The sequence below is a fragment of the Macrotis lagotis genome, chromosome 2 (assembly GCF_037893015.1).
Source record: "Macrotis lagotis isolate mMagLag1 chromosome 2, bilby.v1.9.chrom.fasta, whole genome shotgun sequence".
Taxonomy (NCBI): domain Eukaryota; kingdom Metazoa; phylum Chordata; class Mammalia; order Peramelemorphia; family Peramelidae; genus Macrotis; species Macrotis lagotis.
This window is the reverse complement of record NC_133659.1, coordinates 32,746,980-32,770,320: the sequence shown is the minus strand read 5'-3', so window position 1 is coordinate 32,770,320 and position 23,341 is coordinate 32,746,980. Positions and strand designations below refer to the sequence as shown.

At 37.8% G+C, this 23,341-nt stretch overlaps 1 protein-coding gene across 4 annotated transcripts in view; it reads right to left on the bottom strand.

The window, feature by feature from the left end:
• TESK2 (testis associated actin remodelling kinase 2) overlaps positions 1-23,341 on the bottom strand; it is a 140,211-nt gene that overhangs the window by 19,408 nt on the left and 97,462 nt on the right. The window lies entirely within an intron of this gene.

The window sequence follows — 23,341 nt, the reverse complement described above, 5'->3', positions numbered from 1 at the left end:
GAGCTCTCCATCTAATGGAGAGACAACAGGCAAACAACTGTAGACAAACAGGTTGATATACAAGATGTAAAGGAAGAACACTAGCATCAAAGCCAGAGGTGAGGTTCCTAGTTAGGAGTTGAAATAGAAAGGAGGCCAGTAAGTAGGAGTGGGAATAGTAGAAAATTTAAGAAGACTGGAAAGGTCAGAAGGGGCTTTATAATACAAACAGAGGATTTTGTATTTGATCGAGGAAGCAAGAGAGAATCACTGGAGTTGACAGAATAGGGAAATGATAGGGTCAGATTTGCACCTTAGGGAGTTCAATTTAACAGTCAGATATAAGAGGGATTGGAGTGTGTGTGGGGGAACAAATGAAAGTGGATAGACCAATCAGCAGGCTATTGCAGCTTATGAGGTTGTGGGGGCCTGAACCAGGGTGATGGCAGTGTCAGAGGAATTGAAGGAGAGTAAAATCGATAGGCCTTGGCAGCAAGTTGGACATGGGTGCAGGGAGTGTGACAGAAAGTGAGTAGTCCAAGAGGGCACTTAGGTTTGGCACTTGGTTTACTGGAGGTCAATGGTGCTTTTGACATTAATGGGGAAGTTTGGAAGAGGGGAGGACTTGAGAGAAAAGATAATGAGTTCCCTTTTGGAATTAAGGTTAAGACATCCTGTCTATAAGATATCCTATCCAAGAAGTCCAAATTCCAGAGGAGTTTGGGCTTCATGGGATTATAAAGGAGAATTCATGGCCACAGGAGCAACAGGAAATCAAAGATAGTGCTACATGGCTTCTTTCCAGAGACCAGTCTACACAGATGAATGTGCACTTCTCATGTAGACAGGTATTAAAGAAAGGACCTCAAAAGAAAGACATAAAGATAAAACATACTTAATCCTAATTAAAAATCCTTGTTAGAAAATCTCAACACCAACTGCTGACATTGCCCTGGCCTTATCCTCAAAGTCTCAGATTTTCCAAGAAAAGCTTCTGAGCTCTCCCTTAACTGAAATGTAATTGTTTTCTTTCATCCCTTAAGAGTTAAAGACTTGAAGAGAGAGGAATGAATTTCTTTGACTCTGGGAAGGAATTCTGATTTCCTCAGTATTCTGGGAGTCTGATGCTGAAAGCACTAGTGGCCAGGTTCTAAGAGAAGCACCCTAAGTTTTGTTCAGTGGAGGTTCACTCCCCAAAAAAGGCAGTTTTAACTTTATGCTCAGAAAAACCCTGTTGACCTAGACAGCAACAGGAAGAAGAAGTGGGGAAGATTGAACAATGAAGAAAGTCCATAGGGAAAAGAAATGTCCAATTGGCACAGCCTATGTTCAAAAAGCAAGGACAAAAAAATACAAATCAATGAAGTAAAAGTAGAGGGGGGGGTTGGAGGGAAGGTTGAAAGGTATCTGGCCATTTCAAGAACCATAAAATGTGAGTATCCTTGGGGTGTGTGCATGTGAAACCTGCACATAACAAACATTTCCAATTTGTGCATACATCACTGGTCCATATACCAGAGCAATAATTTCCTTGTTCCCAAAGAGAGTTCTTGAGCCTGAGCAACCTGTCCCTATTATCTGCATTCTTTCTAGACTAAAGTCCTTGCTCTTAACTGTTCTAGCTCTAAGTAAATCCTTTTGTGATAATCAGAGAGTTAGCACCAATGCAGGTCCATTCAGCTCTTAGGAGCCAGGTAGACTTGGGCTCCTTTCTCATAGGCCACTTCCTCCCCCCAAAAAAGCCTAAAGAAAGGAGACATGACTGTAATCATCATATTTAATTTAAAATAAGAAATCATTTTATTTCTATATCTGAGTTCTCAGATCCCCTAACATTTCATCAAAAGAGGCAAATAATGACATTGATATAAGTGATTCAAGAATTGCAAAGCACAATACAAATATTATTCTCAAAAAATACTTTATACTTACTGTTGGATCCAGGCCTGGATTTGTATCATTTCCTGAGATAACAAATCTTAACCTCCATAGAAACCCCAAATGACTCTCAATCTCCTTGGAGATCCCAAATAACTCACAGACTCCATGGAGACCACAAACAACTCTTAGCCTCCATGGTAACCACAACACCCTGCTTTTCTATAGCAATCACCCTATAAATGGCTAGCTTTCCTAGCTACCTGGTCCTAGAGGCTGTTCAAGATCCAGCCCATCATTTCTTCCTTCAATAAATAGCTTTACCCCAGCTCCATTAACCTCTTGCTGCTGTCTTTATACCATGGGCTTTCTGACCTTGCATTTGACCTTATACTCACAACCTTGGGACATTTCATTTTCATTTTATTTTTTCACCTATTCAACAAATGTTGAATGTACTATGTTAAAAATGTACTATGTTCCAGGATATGACCAAAAAAAATGAAATAGTCTCTTCCTTCAAAGGATGGAAATCACAGAATCTCAGTGTTGAAATGTCATATGGTCCATCCCTCATCTTAACAAGAATTCCACTATAAATATCCAATAAATCTTTACTCACCTTTACTGTTGGGAGCCAGGGTCTCTAAGCTGTTTGACACAGTCACGGCAAGAAGACTCAAGGCAGTCACACTGCCTGATGGAACATTCCCTTCTTCAATATATATAGGGATTCCATGTATACCCATATTTATAGGTCTGTTATTGATTGCAAAACTTACTCATCCTAATAGTGGAATGACTATAAAGGAAGGATTTCAGAGAAATTCCTTGAATAAAACAGATTGTGAACTCTGTCCAAATTTAACAGGACTGCCTCTCCCTGAGACATACAAAAGGCTTCAACATTATGAAACCTTTGGAAGATACAGCACTAGGAGTTCCAGGGAGATGTCAGAATATATATAGGGAAACCAGATACAAGATGGGTCAGATAGAATTCCAGGGAAATTAACAGTTTTGCCCCCCTTATCATACACAGGAATATATAATAAAGATGGTGAGAGAATAGTTAGTATAGGTGACCAGTATGTGAACTCTAACAGCCTTAGTTTATTAGGAAAGAATAAAAAGTCATAGAAACCGTACTGTCTACCAACAAGGGCTGAAAAGAAAATTAGTTATTGAAGGAGTCAACAGATAGGTGGACAACCATAACTACCCTCACTATAGGTTGTCAAGAGAGCATATCGAAAAACATTACATATGCGGCACAAAAACATAGAAGCATTCCATTAAACAAATTATATCAAAGACTATTATAAGGAAAGTTCTGTTTAATTAATAACTTTACTATGCAGCAACAAACTAGGTAACAGGCAGGTTGAGGTCATCACAGTCTGAGCAGGGACAAGAAAATTAACTACATGATTGATAATCACACTTGTAACCACTACATGATCAAACTTGTAACCATATGAACTATGATTAATGATGATAATTGTATACTTTTGTAACCAAGGAAATAATTTTAGTTTGCTTGTTTCATATGATTTTGAGACTATAAAAATAAATCTAAGCAGCTGACAGTCAGTCAACCTGCTCCTGCCTTTACCCACTTGTTGACTCAACTCATTTCACCGACTCTATCCCTCCTGTCAGGTTCCAAGGACCCCGCGGAGGCTGGACCCCAGCACTTTACTTGAAGACCTACAGTAAGAGAGGGCCCCACTATCTCCCAAAGCAGTCCTTTCCTATTTTGGATAGTTAAAATTCCTAGGAGATTTTTTTGACATTTCATTTTAAAAAAAACATCCTGGGATACAGACTTAGTAAAAGTATTTTAGCTGGGTCAAAGGGTATGCATGGTTTTAGAACCCTTTGGGCATAGTTCTAAAATGTTTTCCAAAATAGCTGTACCAGTTCACAGCACCACCAACAATCCACTGGTGTCCCTATTTTTCTATATTTTCTCCAGCATTTGTCAGTTCCCTTTTCTGTCAAGTTAGATAATCTGCTATGTTGTGAGGTGATACTTCATAATTATTTTAATTTGAATTTCTCTAATTATTAATGATTTAGAACATCTTTTCATACAATTATTATAACCCTTGATTTCTTTCTCTGAAAACCATTTAATCCTACTTATCAATTGGTGAATGGTTCTTATTTTTATAAATTTGGTTCAGTGCCCTATGTTTTTTGCCGTTCATTCTCAAAGAAGACCCTGAAGGGGAGGTGATGTCATGACCAACACATGAATTGGATTTGAGTCAGGGGTGGGGGGGTACTATGTTAAGTTACCAGCTTCACTTTCTCCCCTGAAACTATCTGGGTCCAGTGGCCAGATATGAGGAAATTGGACTTAACTGATTTGCCCAGGTCACACAAGTGTCAAGTATCTTAGGTCACATTTGAACTCAGGTCTTCCTAACTCCAGGGATGGTTTTCTACTGTGCCATAAGACCATTATCTTAGAAACTTGCTAAGATCCCCCCCCCACACACACACACACACATAGTTTCCTGCTTTTCTTTTAAATTTTGGTGTTTTACTTGGAAAGGCTTACTTACATGAATGGATGCTGAGTGAAGTGAGCAGAACCAGGAGAACATTGTACAAAGCAACACCAATACTATATGATGATCAACTATGACAGACTTAGTTCTTCTCAGCAATACAATGATCCAGGGCAGTTCCAAAATATTCATGATACAAAGTGCTAACCACAACCAAGGAAGTAATGGACTGAATATAGACTGAAGCATGATATTTTCACTTTTGTTGTTGTTTTTTGTTTTTTTCTTTCCTATGGTTTTTCCCTTTTACATGACTAACATGGAAATATGTTTGATATGATTGTGTATAACCTATATCATACGGCTGGCTGTCTTGGGGAGGGAGGAGGGAAAGGAAAAAAAATTGAAATTCAAAATCTTACAAAAATGAATGTTGAGGGCAGCTAGGTGGTGTAGTGGATAAAGCATTGGCCCTGGAGTCAGGAGTACCTGGGTTCAAATCCGGTCTCAGACACTTAATAATTACCTAGCTGTGTGGCCTTGGGTAAGCCACTTAACCCCATTTGCCTTGCAAAAAACCTAAAAAAAAAATGAATGTTGAGGGGCAGCTAGGTGGCACAGTGGATAAAGCACCAGCCCTGGAGTCAGGAGTACCTGAGTTCAAATCCGGCCTCAGACACTTAATAATTACCTAGCTGTGTGACCTTGGGCAAGCCACTTAACCCCATTGCATGGCAAAAAAAAAAAATCTAAAAATAATTGAATGTTGAAAACTTATTTTTACATTTAATTGGAAAAAATATTTAGTGCAAAAAAAAATTCTTGCTACTTTAGTTTATTATGATGAATTACTATTGTGCTGTAAGAAAGGACAAGCAGAATGGTTGAAAAACCCTCTGCAAGACTTCTATTAACTGACATAAGTGAAATGAGTGGAACCAAGAGAACACTGTACACAGGAATAGCGATATTGTAATGACCAGCTCTGAAAGATATGGCTACTCTGATGAAGACAATGATACAACATTACTCCAAAGAACCCAATTCCAGAGAGAGAACCGATGACCAGAGTGCAGATTGAAACATATTTTTTTACTTTCTTTACATTTTTTTATTTTATTTTATTTCTTGTATCATGGCTAATATGGAAATATGGTGTCATAAGTACAATGAGTAATATTTCTTGCCTTCCCAATGTGAGGGGAGGGGCTAATGGGAGAGAATTTGGAAATGGAAAAAAACCAACTTTGGAACATGGGTGCTATTTTTTTTTTATTTTACAAAGGAGGAAACAGGGCATGTAGAGATGAAGTGACTTACTCAGGCTCATAAAAGTATTATGTTTGTGAGGCCACATTAAGTTAGCTCTTGCTAACTTAAGGCCCAGCACTCTACCCTGCTAAGAGTCTTGGAACCAGATTCCAGAATTCTGAATGCAAATTCTGGTTCTGATATTTTGTTACTGGGTGTTCCTGAGCAAGTCATTTCATTTCTCTATGTTCCGGTTTCTTGACCTTAAGCCATTGAGATCACATCTACAGAATCTTTCACAGATTCTAAGATGTCAATGAAATCTTTGTTTTGACTATCGTCCACCTCCAGTGCCTCATCCCAACCTGGGAGTGATCTCCATGATTTTGACAGCCATGCCAAAAAAATGTAGATACCAGCAGGTAGGAAAGGCTCTAGGAACAGAATGAATCTATTTTTCAAGGACTCATTCACCTAACTATAAAGAGGCAATTATCAATAATTTAGCCATTTGTTGAGTAATTTGTTGGGCATAACCACCAATTAACAAATTAAAAAATATTACCCATGATTCTATATAGCACCCTTCTACTAGAGAGTGGTAGGAAAGAAAGTGGAGATGTGAATCTACTGAGACTGTCTATAAACTGATCTTTTTGTGCTCTACATGTGAGATCCTAATAACAATGCATGGACATATTGCTAGAAGAATTAAATCATATTAGTTTTTTTCAGAAATCATATTAGTCTTGACATTTTTATTATAAATCACATCAGAAGAAAGACAGATGTTCTAGTGCAAAAAAGAATGGCCTTCAATTACTCCTTGGAGAGGTAAAGAAATGGGTTGGTGAAATAGGTTTACCTTATTCTCAGTAGCAACAAGATACATTATTCCATGGGATATTTAGACATCACATATTTCTTTTATTCATGGTATTTGACAAAAAAAAGTCTCCCAAATGAATTCACCCACCCTCTAATTTTTGATGACTTTTATGGAAACAGGAACAGGGAAGGGTGGTTAGAAATGAATGGAAAATGTGGCTCGTGAAGGAAGAATGAGAAGCTAAAGACTTAGAACATTATACAGAAGCACAAATTTACAGTTTATAGTCATGTATCTATTTGCACTTTCTTTAAGAAAGAATCCATAAGGGACAACTAGGTGGCACAGTGCATAGAGCACCGGGCCTGGAGTCAGGAAGACCTGAGTTCAAATTTGACCTCAGACACTTAAAATTACCTAGCTGAGTAAACTTTCAGCAAGTCACTCAAGCCCATTACCTTGCAAAAATCAAAAAGAAAGAAAGAAATAATCGATAAACACTAGATATGATGAGCACCAAATAATATTGAAAAAAAAGGTTATATTTTGTCAGGAAAAGACTCTTACTGATAAGAAAGTTATCTCTGAATGGAGCTGTCTGTGTACAGTTAGACCACAGATTTGTCTCAGCAAATATGAGAATTAATAAAAAGCAGGAGGAAAGAATAATCATGAGAGAAATGACACAATTGAAAGAACTCAATTTTGAACTGTTTACATGAGTAATTTGTCATCAAAAATAGGATGGATGATATAGAAACTGATTATGATATTTTTATATAGAAATATAAGCAATATTAATTTTTAAACTTTTATTTGATTTTATAATTAACAAGGTTTTTTTTATTTCTTTCCTTCTCCTAAATCCCTTTAACAAATATTCATAGGGAAAGCAATTTTCCACATTGTCCAATGTCTTATCCTAAATCCTGAATTCCTCAGCCATCAAGAGATATTAACATGCTTCATTATCAGTACTCTGGAATCAGTTGATCATTGCATTCATTAGAGCTCTTAGTCTATCAATGATGCTTAGTTTTACGATGTGATAATGTGAATTGGTCATTTGATCCTGCTCAACTCACTCTATTTTTTTTTTTTTAGGTTTTGAAAGGCAAATGGGGTTAAGTGGTTTGCCCAAGGCCACACAGCTAGGTAATTATTAAGTGTCTGAGGCCAAATTTGAACTCAGGTACTCCTGACTCCAGGGCCGGTGCTCTATCCATTGTACCACCCAGCCGTCCCTCAACTCATTCTGCATCAGTTTATATAATTCTTTTTGTTGTTGTTGTTTTTACAAGGCAGTGGGGGTTAAGTGGCTTGCCCAAGGCCACACAGCTAGGTAATTATTAAGTGTCTGAGGCCGGATTGGAACTCAGGTTCTCCTGACTCAAGGGCCAGTGCTCTAGCCACTGCTTTATCCACTGCACCATCTAGCTGCCCCAGTTTATACAGTTTTTTCCAGGTTTCTATGATCTCATCCCTTCCATCATTTTATATACCAAGAGTATTCCATTTATTAAGAATATATCGGGCGGCTATGTGGCAAAGTGGATAAAGCACCGGCCTAGGAGTCAGGAGTACCTGGGTTCAAATCCGGTCTCAGACACTTAATAATTACCTATCTGTGTGGCCTTGGGCAAGCCACTTAACCCCATTTGCCTTGCAAAAACCTAAAAAAAAAGAATATATCATAACTTGTTCAGTCGTTTTCCAATTAATGGCACTTATTCAGTTTCCAGTTCTTTGCTACCACAAACAGAGCTGTTTATTTTTGCATATATTGATGCTTTTTCCTTTTTTTCTTTGATTGCTTTGGGGAATAGGCCTAAAGGACAAAGCTGGGTCAAAGGTGCACAATTTAGTCACTTTTTGGACTAATACCAAATGATATTTCAGGATAGCAGACAAATTCATAATTCCATCAATATGCCAATTTTCTTTGCAGAACACAACAATGTTTCTCATTCTCCATTTTTTGAACTTTGGTAATCTGATGTTTTGTAGCATTTTCTGATAAGGCTCTTCTTGATAACTTGAAAGCTTTTTCCTGAGAACTACCAGTTCATGGGCTTTCTTCCTTCCTTCCTCTGACCATATATCAACTGGAGAATAGCTCTTTTTTTTGAGTAACCAATATAAATTAATTGCCACACAGAGACCAAAAGTAATTAGAAAACACCTTAGTCAGTAAATATTTAATTTGCTTGCCAAATAGGGAGGAATAGCTGTCAAACACAAGTTTAGCACATAAATTCATTTGTAAAAAGATCACCAAGTCAGATAATAGATAATTATGAGGAATATAGACTCATAAATCAGAGAAGCAGTTGAGTGGAAAACTAGTCTAGGGAAGTATGGCAAGGCATCCATTTTAGCAATGGCATCTATTTTAGCAAAGGCATTCCAAGGCTATTTAAGAGTAAAAGTAGAAAAAGGAAAACTGAAGAAAAATGGAAAAGATTTTTAAAATTGTTACAACAAACAAATTATCTCCATTAAGGCTAGTAAAACTATCACATTATAAGCATCAGACAAATACTTACAGGAGAAAAAAGCAAATATAACAAAAAAAATGGAAAAAAGCAGAGACCCAGATTAGTCGAGATACCTATATATAGAGAAAATTTGTGAGTGTCTATAGAACTAAGGTCCTCTCATAACTAGTATGTTGCTGTTTCAGCTGTTTCTGACTCTATGTCAGCCCCATTGGGCTTTTCTTGACAGATACTGGAGTGGTGATGAGAAATGATTATTAATAACCTATGGGGTTATAAGATCCAGAATTCTCTTTTTTTCTTATAGTCCTCATTTCAAAGTTCAGTCTCTCTCTCCCTCTCTCTTTTTAATTTTATCTTAGGCAATAGGGTTAAGAATGACTTGCCCAAACAGAGGAGGAAATCAAAGTGATCCATAGCCATACGAAAAAATTGCTCTGAATCATTTCTTATTAGAAAAATGCAAATTAAAGCATCTCTGAGGTACCACCTCACACTTCTCAGACTGGCCATTATGACCAGAAAGGACAGTGATACATGTTGGAAGGGATGTGGGAAATCTGGGACAATACATTGTTGGTGGAGCTGTGAACTCATCCAACCTTCTAGAGAGCAATTTGGAATTATGCCCAAAAGGGCAACAAAAATGTGCATACCCTTTGATCCAGCAATACTGAGTCTACACCCTGAAGAGATTATGAAAAAGGGTAAAAACATCACTTGTATAAAAATATTCACAGCAGCCCTGTTTGTGGTGGCAAAGAATTGAAAATTACCTGAATGTCCTTTAATTGGGGAAATGCTTAATAAACTGTGGTATGTGTATGTGATAGAACATTATTGTTCTATTAGAAACCAGGAGGGATGGGAATTCAGGGAAGTCTGGAAGGATGTGCATGAACTGATGCTGAGTGAGATGAGCAGAACCAGAAAAACACTATCAGCAACATGGGGTTGATGATCAACCTTAATGGACTTGCTCAATCCATCAGTACAACAATCAGGGACAATTTTGGGTGTCTGCATTGGAAAATACCATCTGTATCCAGAGAAAGAACCGTGGAGTTTGAACAAAGACCAAAGACTATTACCTTTAATTTGAAAAAAAAACCCACATTATTTTATCATATAATTTTCTGTCTCTTAAACTTTTTTTGCCTTAAGGATATGATTTCTCTCTTATCATATTCAACTTAGATCAATGTATACCATGGAAACAATGTAAAGACTAACAGACTGACTTCTGTAGGGAGTGGGGGTGGGGGGAGGGAAGCAAGATTAGGGGAAAAATTGTTAAATTCAAAATAAATAAAATCTTTCTTTTTTAAAAAAAAGTGACTTGCCCAAGGTCACACACAGCTAGACAATTATTAAATGTCAGAGACTTGAACTCAGCTGGCACTCTATCCACTTTGCCACCTAGCTGCCCCCAAAGTTCAGTCTCTTGAAGAACATTATTGATAATACGATTGAATTAACCTTTCCCAATCTTGGTCAGACCCTACCCAATCTTTTTTTTTTCTTTTCTTTTCGGTTTTTGCAGGTAAAGGGGGTTAAGTGGCTTGCCCAAGGCCACACAGCTAGGTAATTATTAAGTATCTGAGACCAGATTTGAACCCAGGTACTCCTGACTCCAGGGCCAGTGCTTTATCCACTATGCCACCTAGCCGTCCCTCTACCCAATCTTAATTAAGGAAGCTCACTCTGTTGAGGATAAATTCTTTGATTAGATGGCCCAAAGAGGAGGATAGTCTGGGTATAGAGATAAGCCTCTTTGTCCAAGAGTGACATGATATAATTCTCTCAGACACTCAATGGAGTGAGCCCACTTTTCAACATAATATTCTCTTAATTGTTAACCAATCAGAATTGATGACTACCCTCTGATATACCCACTTTTTCAAGGGTTTGAGCCTACCACCATGAGCATCTATTATCTGCTAGCCTTATTAATAAAATGATTAAATTACTTAGAAATTATAAATTATGTCTCTGGAACTTTAGCATCACAGTGGTTTGTGATTTCCTTCTCCTTATTTATATGCTTAGACCATTTATCAATTGGGGAATGACTTGTATTCTTATGAATGATTCCAGTCTCCATATATTTGAGAAATGCAGAGAAACCTGCTATAAATTTTTTTTTATAGTTATGGTTACTAAGTGTTCATTTTACAGATGAAGAACTGAGGCAAACAGGGTTAAGTGATTTGTCCAGGTCACAGTTAGTCAGTGTCTGAGACTAGATTTGAATTCAGGAAGATGAATCTTGCTGACTCCAGGGCCAGTACTCTATCCACTGTGCCATCTAGCTTCTCCCAAAACTGACATTCAAGAAGTTAAATGAGGGGAGGATTTTAAAGAAGTAGAAAGACCTTGAAAAGAATGTGAGTGAGAGAACACTGATAACAACTGAATAATAAGCACTTAATGCTAACTGACCGAATGCCTACTTTCTCATCTCTACAACCTTATCATTTTATCCATGAATGAAATCATGCTAGATGAGAGTATTTGTATGATACAAGATTTTCCCAAGTAATATTCAACAATGGACCATATCTTTACCATTTCTTTTTTTTTAAATTTTATTTATTTAAGGCAATGGGGTTAAATGACTTGTCCAAGGTCACAGAGCTAGGCAATTATTAAATGTCTGAGGCTGGATCTGAACTCAGGTTAGTTTGGAGAATAGGCCTAAAAGACATATAGCTGGGCCCTGCCTCTAGGGCCGGTGCTCTATCCACTGAGCCACCCAGCTGCCCCCATATCTTTACCATTTCAAACTGATTTAAAGTTGTTTGAAAATACAAGTCCACTGGGCTTCTATTTTTGTTGATCATGAAAATGCATTTGATTAAGTAGCACAAGATACTAGCTCATAGGCTTTTTTCAACAAGATAGCTACTCTTGTATTAAAATAATTCAAGATTCTTTGAAAGATATAACAGAAATACTCTTAATCAATCACGCTCTGATCATAAACATTAACTGAATCATAGATAGGAAGGTATTTGTTTCCCTAAAGTGTTTGTTTTCTGCTACAGTAGAAGAGGAAGCAAAGTTCAAGTTCAAGTCACTTTCCAACCATCTCTACGACAGATGCCTATAATTTCCTTCCACCTCTGAATTCCAGTGTGGACTCTTGTCCCTGGGAACCCTGGGCTCTGATTGGTGAGTTTGGATGTTCATCAACTTGGGGGGCACCTAGGTGGTATGGGAGATAAAGTTTTGGGCCTGAGGTCAGGAAAATCTAAAGTTCAAAAACAGTACCAGACTTAGTAGCTGTGTGATCATCTTACAATGTTGCTGTTACTGTGTACAATGTTCTCTTGTTCTACTCATTTCTCTCAGCATCAATTCATGTGAGCTTTTTAAGGGTTTTTCTGAAAGCATTTGGCTTGTCATTTCTTATAGCATAATAGTATTTCATTACATTCATATACCACAACTTGTTCAGTCATTCCCTAAATGCACCCTCTCAATTTCCAATTCCTTGCCACCACAAAATGATCTACAATAAATATCTTTGAATATATATGTCCTTTTCCTTTATTTTTGATCTCTTTGAGATACAGACCAAGTAGTGGTATGACTTGGTCAAAGGGTATATGCATGGCTTTATAGTCCTTTGGGCATAATTTCAAATTGCTCTCAAGAATGATCAGATCAGTTCAAAATTCCACCACTAATGAGTGTCTCAGTTTTCTCACAATATTCCCTTTCTGTTAATATTAGCAAATCTGATAGGTGTGAAGTGTATGGTACCTTAGTGTTTTTTAAATTTGCATTTCTCTAATCAATATTTGGTTGAGAGTATTTGTTCATGACTATAAATAGTTTTGATTTCTTTACCTGAAAACTTTTTTTTTATCCTTAGACCATTCTATCAATTGGGGAATGACTTGTATTCTTATGAATGACTCCATTCTCCGTATATTTAAGAAATGAGACCTTTATCAAAGGAACATAATGTAATTTTTTTTATAGTTATGGTTACTAACTATATATTTCCCTATTATCTTATTTTTTCCTAATTCTTCTCTCTTTCTCTTTCTCTCCCCCCCCCACTCCCCTTTCTCTGTGCCTCCTCAAAAGCTTTTGGCTTCTGATCACCATCTCCCTCAATTCACACCCTCTTCTATCATTCTCTTCTCCTCTTATCTCTTTATCCTCCCATTTTCTGCAGGATAAGATAGATTTCTATACCCAATTGAGTGTATATGTTATTCCATTTATGTCTGACTTCAAACTATATTCTCTCTCACCCCCCTCACATGCATGAGTTGCTTCCAAGCCTATAGTACCTTCCCTCCTTTGGAATCTCCTGCTCCCTTTGAGAGGTCTGTCCTGGTTTCCCCAGGTGTACAAACCTCCTCCCCAATTACATTGCCTTTGTTTGGTATTTACTCAGTAGTGTACATTTTGTAACCCCCATAAAAGAAGGTGAACTTTCTTAAAGGTAGAGATTATCTTGTTTTGTGGAGCTAATGATTTGGAAGCAACCTGAAGAATCAACTTACTGCTAAGTTTTGTTTTGGTTTTTTTTGCTATACCACATCTCCATTTCATCAAGTCAATTCAATAAGTTTTTGCGAGGACCTTTTGTTGCTGGGAAGGTACCAAAAATTTTTTTTTTATTTAAATACCCCTACATAAACTCCTACAAACCAATGTCAATCCATCATCATGCCAACAAAAAGAAACTTTTAAAAGTAAATCTATTGGGAGAAGCTAGAAGCATTCCCAATAAGAGCAGGGTTGAAGCAAGGATGTCCGTTACCACCATTACTCTTCAATATTATATTAGAAATGTTAGCCTTGGGGCGGCTAGGTGGCCAGATAGCGCACCAGGCCTGGAGTCAGGAGTACCTGAGTTCAAACCTGGCCTCAGACACTTAATAATCACCTAGCTGTGTGGCCTTGGGCAAGCCACTTAACCCTATTTGCCCTGCAAAAACCTAAAACAAAAAAAGAAAAGGAAAAAAAGAAAAGAAATGTTAGCTTTAGGGGCGGCTAGGTGGCGCAGTGGACAGAGCACTGGCCTTGGAGTCAGGAGTACCTGAGTTCAAATCCGGCCTCAGACACTTAATAATTACCTAGCCGTGTGGCCTTGGGCAAGCAACTTAACCCCATCGCCTTGCAAAATCTAAAAAAATAAAAAAAAATGTTAGCTTTAGCAATAAGAGAAGAAAAAGGAATTGAACTAGAATTAGTTCTAATTGAATTAGAATAGGTAATGAAGAAACAGAACTCTCACTCTCTGCAGATGATATGATGACATACTTAAAGAATCCTAGAAAATCATCTAAAAGAACCTACTTGAAACAATTAATAACCTTAGCAAAGTTGCAGGATATAAAATAAATCTACATAAATCATCAGCATTACTACATATTACTAGCAAGACACAGAAGCAAGAGATAGAAAGAGAAATTCATTCAAAGAAACAGTAGAGATGCTGCGTGAGATGAACAGAACCAGAAAAACACTGTACACCCTAACAGCAACATGGGGGTGATGATCAACCTTGATGGACTCGTTCATTCCATCAGTGCAACAATCGGGGACAAATTGGGGCTGTCTGCAATGGAGAATACCCTCTGTATCCAGAGAAAGAACTGTGGAGTTTGAACAAAGACCAAAGACTATTAACTTTAATTTAGAAAAAAAAACTGATATTGTCTGATCTTGCTATCTCTTATACTTTGTTTCTTCCTAAAGGATATGATTTCTCTCTCATCACATTCAATTTGGATCAATGTATACTATGGAAACAATGTAAAGACTGGCAAATGGCCTTCTGTGGGGTGGAGGGGAAGTTAGGGGAAAATTGTAAAACTCAAAATAAATAAAATCTTTAAGAGAATACTTGGTAGTCTACCTGCCAAGGCAGACTCAGAAACTAAATGAAAACAATTATAAAACACTATTCACATAAATAAAATCAGATCTAACTGAGCAAATGTCAATTGTTCATGGGTAGGCCAAGCTAATATAAAAATGACAATTTTTATCTAAATTAAATTTTTTATTCAGTTCTATATCAATAAAACTCAAAAGATTACTCTATTGAGCTAGAAAAAATACTAAGTAAATTCATATGGAAGAAAACAAGGTCAAGAAAATCAAGGAAATTAATGAAAAAAATGCAAAAGAAGGAGGCCAGTCATAGCAGAACTAAAATTATATTATAAAGCAGCAGTCATCAAAACTGTCTGGGATTGACTAAGAAATAGAATAGTAGGTCAGTGGGATAGTCTAGGAACAAAAGAAACAGTAGGAAATGACTATAGTAATCTGCTATTTGATAAACCCAAAGACTCTAACTTCTGGGATAAGAACTCTGTGATAAAAACTGCTGGGAAACCTGTAAGATAGTTTGGCAGAAACTAGGCATAGACCAACATCTTACACCCTAAACCAAGATAAGGTCAAAATGGTTAAAGGATTTAGACATAATAGGAGCTATCATTAGCCAGTTAGGAGAACAAAGATAAGCTTATCTGCCAGATTTATGGAAAGGGGAGCAGTTTATGACCAAAGAAGAGGTAGAGAACATTATAAAAGACAAAATGGGTAATTTTGATTACATTAAATTGAAAAACTTTTGCACAAACAAAATCAATGCTATTCTTCAATTTGTAAAAGTTGTCTTATGTATTATGCTTTTTTCTCATTTTTTACTTCTGTTTGGATGTGATTCTTCATTCACAACATGATTAATATGGATCCATGCTTACCATAATTACACATGTAGAGCCTATATCAAATTGCTTTCTGTCAGGGGCAAGGGAGAGAGAAGGGAAGGAGGGAGAAAAATGTAAAACTCAAAACCATGCAAAAAAATGATTGGTGAAAACTACCATGGCATGTTGCTGGAAAAACAAATAAACAAAAATATATTTTTTAAAAAAAGTTTAATCTATCATATAATGCAAAGCATCATTTACAATCTACACCAAGCATCCCTCTCTACCCCAAAAACAACAAAGATGAACTTACTAGATCATCTCAAGATAGGATGAGTATATTTGAACATTTTAATTTTTTTTTAAGGACTAAGTTCTTGATTCATAGACTGAGCACATTGGACAAAATACAGAGATGTGAGGTTTGTAGGGCACTGACCACTAACGTCTTTTGTGGGCTTATGGACATGATGTCATTTTTAAAATGCACTTCCCAAGTAATCTCCCAAGTATTTAAATGAAGATAAGATACTGGTCTGGGTTAAAGAAGTTCTCTTTCTGAAGGAGAAATGCCACAATATATGTAGTAACACATAGGAAAATGTTTGAATAAATAACTTTAAACTAAGTTTTTCAGTCTAGCTATTTCCTTCCCTAGAAGGAAAAAAAAACATCAGGTAAACTTCTAGATAGGATGCAAAAAGGAGGAAAGATGATGATGAAGCAAGAAAAGGGTAGGTTAGAATATACCTGAAAACTGATTTGGTGTTGTTATGCTTTCATTTATCAGGGTTCAAAAAAAATAAAGAACTAAAACAATCCCAGGTTCAAGCTCAAAGAATCTTGCAGTGGAGATAAAAGCTGTGCAATATAATGTAAAGAGGGCTGATCTACAAATCCAGAGATCTAGGTTATAAATTCTGGCCCTAAGGGCAGCTAGGTGGCCAGAGGATAGAGTACTGGCCCTGGAATCAGGAGGACCTGAGTTCAAATTCTGTCTCAGAAACCTAATAATTACCTAGCTGTGTGAACTTGGGCAAGTCAGTTAACCCCATTGCCTTGCAAAAGCAAAACAAAACAAAACAAATTCTGGCCCAATGTGACTTTAGGTAAGTCATGTCATCTAAGACTGCAGTTTTCCTCTTGTAAAATGGGAACCTTGAATGAAATGCCCCCTTAGCAAGACCTCAAAGGCAATCTTTTCCTGAACAAGTATGTTCCTTTCATCTGGCCTCTGCTTGAAGACTCCTAGCAAGAGGAAATCTTCTCACTGAGACAGTCAGCTCCACTTATGAATAGTTCTAATTATTAAGGAAGGTAAGCATTCCCATAGGCCTGAAATTGCCTCACTATAGCTTCAATCCTTTGCCTTTGATGCTGCTCTCAAGGGGGAAAGCAAAACAAAGCTAAGTGAACATGGGACCCTTCAAACACTTTAGGATAGCTCTCATGTCCCCCTCTATGATGTCTCTTCTCTAGTCAATGAATGCACATTCAAGAAATGGCTTTTATGAACTGGACCCTCAAATGGGGCTGAGGAGAAAGTACTTAAACAAATAGTCCTCCCTTAAAACAGCTCACAATACATGGGAGAAGAAAACCTGTCGACATAGAAGTATGACCAAAATAAATGCTAGGTGACATGTGGCAGCAGTATTAGAAGCTGAGGAGAATGGAGGAGAGTTAGGAAGGGTAGGAAGAGTGTTTGAGCTGGGCGACAAGGGGATTTTAAGAAATGGCAGGAAGTGCTGGGAAAACTGGAAAATAGTATGACAAAAACGACCTATTCTAACATCTCACACCACACATATACACACACTCACCAATATAAGGTCGAAATGAGTGCATAGATTACACATAAGAGTGATAGCATAAGTCAATTAGGAGAACAAGGAATAGTTTATCTCTTCAGGTCTATGGAGAGGGGAATTTATGACCAAACAAGATAGAGAACATTATAAAATGCAAAATGGATAATTTTGATTACATTAAATTAAAATGTTTTTGCACAAATAAAGTTAATGCAACCAAGGCCAAAAGTAATACAGAAAACTGGTAGCTAGTACTTCTACAAAGAAATTATTTCTAAAATATATGGAGAACTGGGTCGAATTTATAAGAATACAAGTCATTCCCCAATTGATAAATGGTCAAGGTAATGAATAGGCAGTTTTCAGATTAAAAAAATTAAAGTTATTTAGAGTCATATAAAAATGTTCTAAATCATTATTAATTAGAGAAATACAAATTAAAACAATTCGGAGGTTCCACCTCACATTTATCAGATTGGCCACTATGACAAAAAAGAAAAATGATCAGTATTGGAGAAGATGTGGGAAAACTGGGACACTAATGAATGATTGATGGGGTTGTGAACTGATTCAAGCATTCTCAAGAGCAACTTGGAACTATGCCTTAAGGAAAATAAAACTGTGAATATATACCCTTTGATCCAACCATACCACTACTGGGTCTGTATCCCAAAGAGATCATAAAAAAAGGGAAAATGACCCACATGTACACAAATATTTGTAGCAGCTCTTTTTGTAGTGGCAAGGAATTGGAGATTGAGAGGATGCCCATCAATTGGAGAATGGCTGAACAAATTGTGGTATATGAATGTGATGGAAATCATGAGCAGGCAGACTTCAGAAAAGTCTGGAGAGACTTGCATAAACTGATGCAGAATGAACTGAGCAGAACCAGAAGAACATTGTATACATTAACAGCAACATTGTGTGATGATCAACTATGATGGATTTAGCTTTTCTCAGCAGTACAACAATCAAAGACATTTCTAAAGGATTTATAATGGAAAATACTATTCATATCCAGAGAAAGAATTATGAGTCTGAATGCTATTTTCAATTTTTAAAAATTTGTTCCATGTTTTATATTTCCTCCCCTCACATGGTTCTTTTTCCCCTTTTTGTTCTGATTCTTCTTTCACAACATGACTAATATGGAAATGTTTTACATAATTATAAATGAATAACATATATCAGATTACTTACTATCAAGGGAAAAGGAAGGGAAAGAGAAAAATGTAGAACTCAAAATCTTACCAAAAATGAATGATGAAAACTATCTTTGCATGTAGTTGGAAAAAAAATCTTCAAAAAAGTGGCAGTAAAGAGAGAGCATATTCTAGATATGCATTTTGAATTCTAGATACATAAAACAACAGCACAGAAATGTGCAGAGTTTGGTCAAACCCCTGTTATGATATGATTTCCAGGCCTTTGACCATCCTCATCTCCCTCCTCTGACCATTTTCCAGTCTGTCCACGTTCATTTCCAAACGTAAACTCTGTAACTGAACACAAGACTCTGGATGAACACAGTACGGAGTAGAGGAACCCTAGTCATGGACATGAAGTCAAAGTCCTATCTGTTTCTGAGGCTGTAATATTTGATGGTGACCACTGAAAAGCAGAAGGCACAACACCTGCAGAGAAGATGGTCAGTTTCCACCTTCCAAAGGATTGCTTCCCTGGATGATGGTTCTGGCAGGCAGGCTGGGAGCAAGACTAGTATTCTGAGAGGGGAAGGGGGGAAGGGCACACAGTTCCAGAGGATCTTGGGCTTAAGGTCTAAGGCTATCTCCACTCAGGTGGCTTCACCTGCCTTGAACATGCCACCTCTTTCTCCAGGTGCCAGGATATGACCATTAGGCTAGTTGGTCTGTGGAGGTAGTCAGTTAGCAGGTGGTGAAGTTGCTTACCTGGATGACTACTTTTCAGGGGCAACAGTAGGGCAAGCTCAGGCTCTTGAGCTTATCCTAAGGGAGGTGGAAGCTGGTGTTAGTGATGGCAGTGGGGAGGTGCTTATCCAGATTTGTTATTTTACTGGATGGTGCTTGTAAGGGCTGAGCTAGAAGCCAATCTAGAGGCCTGGAGGGTGCTGTTATTTCTGGGCCCTTGGATTCATGATCTTGAGATGTCTTTTACTGGCGTCTGAGGTGAAAAAAAATGATGGTGTTCTCACCCATTTGGCTTATGTTCCCTCCTGTCTCATTCTCCTCTATTGCATTTAGAAGGCATCAATCCAATGCCAACTACAAACAGGAGATGCTTCAGATCCCCACCTTTGTGAGGAATTATTACATTTGAGAGTTGGTTCCGTGTAGCCTTCCTACCAGCCGAAAACACCTTTGATCAATATATACCTCCATGTTTAGTGTCTAGTGTTGTTGGGGATAATAAGATGATTCTAGGACAAAATTATTGCCATCTCAGAGAATCTGGTATGACTTTAATTTATACACAGGAGGCACTTTGTTAAGGCTTCCTGACCAACAGAGTCAAATGCTTCTTAAAAATGAACAATAAGGGGTGGCTAGGTGGCACAGTGGATAAGGCACCGGCCCTGGAGTCAGGAGTACCTAGGTTCAAATCTGGCCTCAGACATAATTACCTAGCTGTGTGGCCTTGGACAAGACACTTAACCCCATTTGCCTTGCAAAAACCTAAAAAAAACCCAAAACAATAAAGACTGTAGTCTTTGAACCTTGCAGTCAATTGTATGACTATGAAGATAGTCTGCTTTCAAATATTCTATGCAAATACCTCACTGTTAGAGCCTTCTAACATTTTTATTTAAAAAACATATATCTAAAAATATACGTATACAAGTACACGTGACATATATATGTCATGTATGTATGGATGTAGAGAGTATTCAAAGGTTATGGAGGAAGGAGTGAGAAAATAAGCATATGGGTTAGCAATTATTGATACCCTCTTAATCATCACTCTTGACAATTAGGCCATTGATCATTTTTTTTCCTCCTTGTCTCCAAACAAAATCAGCTCCCCTGGCATTTCCTTCCTTCTTTCTTTCTTTCTTTCTTTCTTTTTTTTTTTTTGGCAAGGCAATGAGGTTAAGTGATTTGACCAAGGTTACATAGCTAGATAATTATTAAGTATCTGAGGCCAGATTTGAATTCAGGGACTGACTCCAGGGCCACTGCACCACCTAGCTGATGCCACAATTTTCACCTCTTGACTCCAGAGAGCAGAACTAGAATGAAACAGAAACAAGAATAAACCCTGTTCCATATGACAGCCTAACAGAAAACTTCATGACAGCTCATCTGCCCTCCTTCAGCTTCTTCTAATTTTTCAGGCTAAACATATCTGGTTTCTTTAATTGTCCCTATATGGCATTGTCTCTGGACCCATCATTATTCTGGTCCATCATCCAGTGGACAGTAATTTACATCTCTCCTAAACTGTGGTGACCAGAACTATAAAGAGTTCTCCCTAAGTGGTCTAAATAGGACAGAGGACACTGAAGTTCTTGCTTCCCACATTTTAGTTACTACGCCACAACACCTACTAAGCTTTCACTGCAGCCATGAAGTAAAATCTCTAGTTATTATTCAGATCACCTACTATTTAATCAAGTCTCTCTCATCTAGTTTTTGAGCTAAAACTCTTCGTTTATTCTTTTCTTATTAGACTTGTTCCAACATTCAAACCTGACAAGATATCTTTGAGTGCCTTACTCTTATCTTCAGATCTGTGACTTATCTCTCTCAGACTCCTGATATGGGAATATTTTGTAATCAAGATAACCAAGTCACCATCAAGCATGTTGAAAATAATATGGCCTAACCAGCCCTCTAGCTACTGAGCCCAGGCTGGGGTCACTGCCTGGCTGCTGGGGTCCCTAGTTCCCATGCCACTCTACACTCCATCCTGAAAGTGCCTCTTCTCTGTCTCCCTGGTCCTGGGAGAGACTGTAATGCCCTCCCTTACAGGCCCTTGGTCCTTGGCAGCCTTTCCTACCCTACCCCCTGCCTGACCTTGTCAGGACCTCTAAACCAGCCCTCCAGTTGCCCTTGGGTTACTAGTATTACAGCTCAGCTGAGTATGGGACTTCTGGAGGGAGTGGGAAGATCCAGTGTCAAAGGCCCTTCTGCACTCTGGACCTCAGTTTCTTCTCAAATCAATGCATGCTCAAGGAGAGGTTTGGAGGCAGTGGGGGGAAGAGTTTCCCACTACACTCCTGGATCCTTTCTTTAAAATACCCTTTACACAAGTTCCTCTGGGAGCAGAATAGGCCCTCCCTTCCAGAGGTCCTTGAGTGGTCAACCTATCCTTCTGTCTTCCTGGGCCTCTCCATACAGACTGCAGCCAGCTGCCAAGGCATGGTTTGGGGGGGCTCTCCCCTTTTTATTGTTTTAAATGAGCACTGATGTGTCTGGGCTAAGAAGTCTTCTGCCTAGGGTGGATCAGTAGGTCATTAGATTAATTCAGGGTCCCTGCAAACTGTGGGAAAAAATAACTTGGAAAAATAAAGCCATATTGAAAGATTAAAAAAAAAAAAAAAGAATATGGCCTGTGTTCAAAGCCAAGATGGTAGAGTAGGAGAAAGTAGTACCGGTCCTTCTCAACAATCCCAACAATGACCAAAGAGAAACTACAATCAGTCAGTTTTCCAGCCCAAAGTAACAAATTCAACCTAGGGCAGGAATTGTGGAAAGGGCACAGTGGATAGAGTACCTGCCCTGGAGTCAGGAGGACCTGAGTTCAAATTCAGCCTCAGACACTTAATAATTATCTAGCTGTGTGACCTTGGGCAAGTTACTTAACCCCATTGCCTTGCAAAAAAGAAAAAGAAAAAACAAAAGTAAGAGTAGTGATGTCAGTCTTGGGAGGTAGGTCCCATTATTTCTCAGGGTTACGGTAAGGATCAAATGAGATATTTTTGTAAAGCATTCTGTAACCTAGAAACACTATATAAATGCTAGCTGATGCTATTATTATATTCATTTTCTCATCTCCTCTCAATCTCCATGTTCTTTTGAAAATCATTAGCAGTGGTTCCAAAATCACATTTGATTCTCTAGCAGTAGAAAGAGCATTGTACTTGAGTTTGCAGAAATCTTAGATTGACTCCTGTCCTGACAATATTTGTAGCCATGGAAAACATATTTAATATCTTAATATCATTATCTGTTAAATAGGAATAATAACTGACCTATCTTATGGAGATGTTTATGAAGATCAAGTTATATATGTAGAAATTACTTTGCAGGGGGCAGCTAGGTGGCTCAGTAGATAGAGTCCTGGTCCTGGAGTCATGAGTACCTGAGTTCAAATCCAGCCTCAGACACTTAATAATTACCTAACTGTGTGGCCTTGGGCAAGCCACTTAACCCCATTTGCCTTACAAAAAAAAAAAAAGAAATTACTTTGCAAACCTTAAAGCACTAAAGAAATCTCTGCTAATAATAATGGTAAGGCTTCATAGAAAAAGATGGCATCTGACTTGAATGTGGAATGATAGTAAGAATTCTGAATATCAGGGATGAGGAAAGTGTATTTTCCAAGCACAGGCACACAAAGTCTATGTCAATGTACAAATAGGTATTCTGTCTGGGTGCAAATGAATCTTAGGTGACTTAAACCCCTTTCAACTCTGAGATCCTATATTTCTATAAAGGAACTAATTTGAGAGATTACAAATATAGGAGAGGTCTTGATGACTTGGGAGGTAAACGAATACTTAAAAATCATTCCAAGGATTTGAGCCTCAGTGAATAGAGAAGCAATTAACTAAAGTAAGAGGCAGAGGAGGGGCATATGATAAATTCAGTTTCAGAGATGAGTTTGAGATGATAGTTTAACATCCAAATAAATATGACACAAACTCTACAAAATGATCTATGAACTGTTTCTCTAAGAC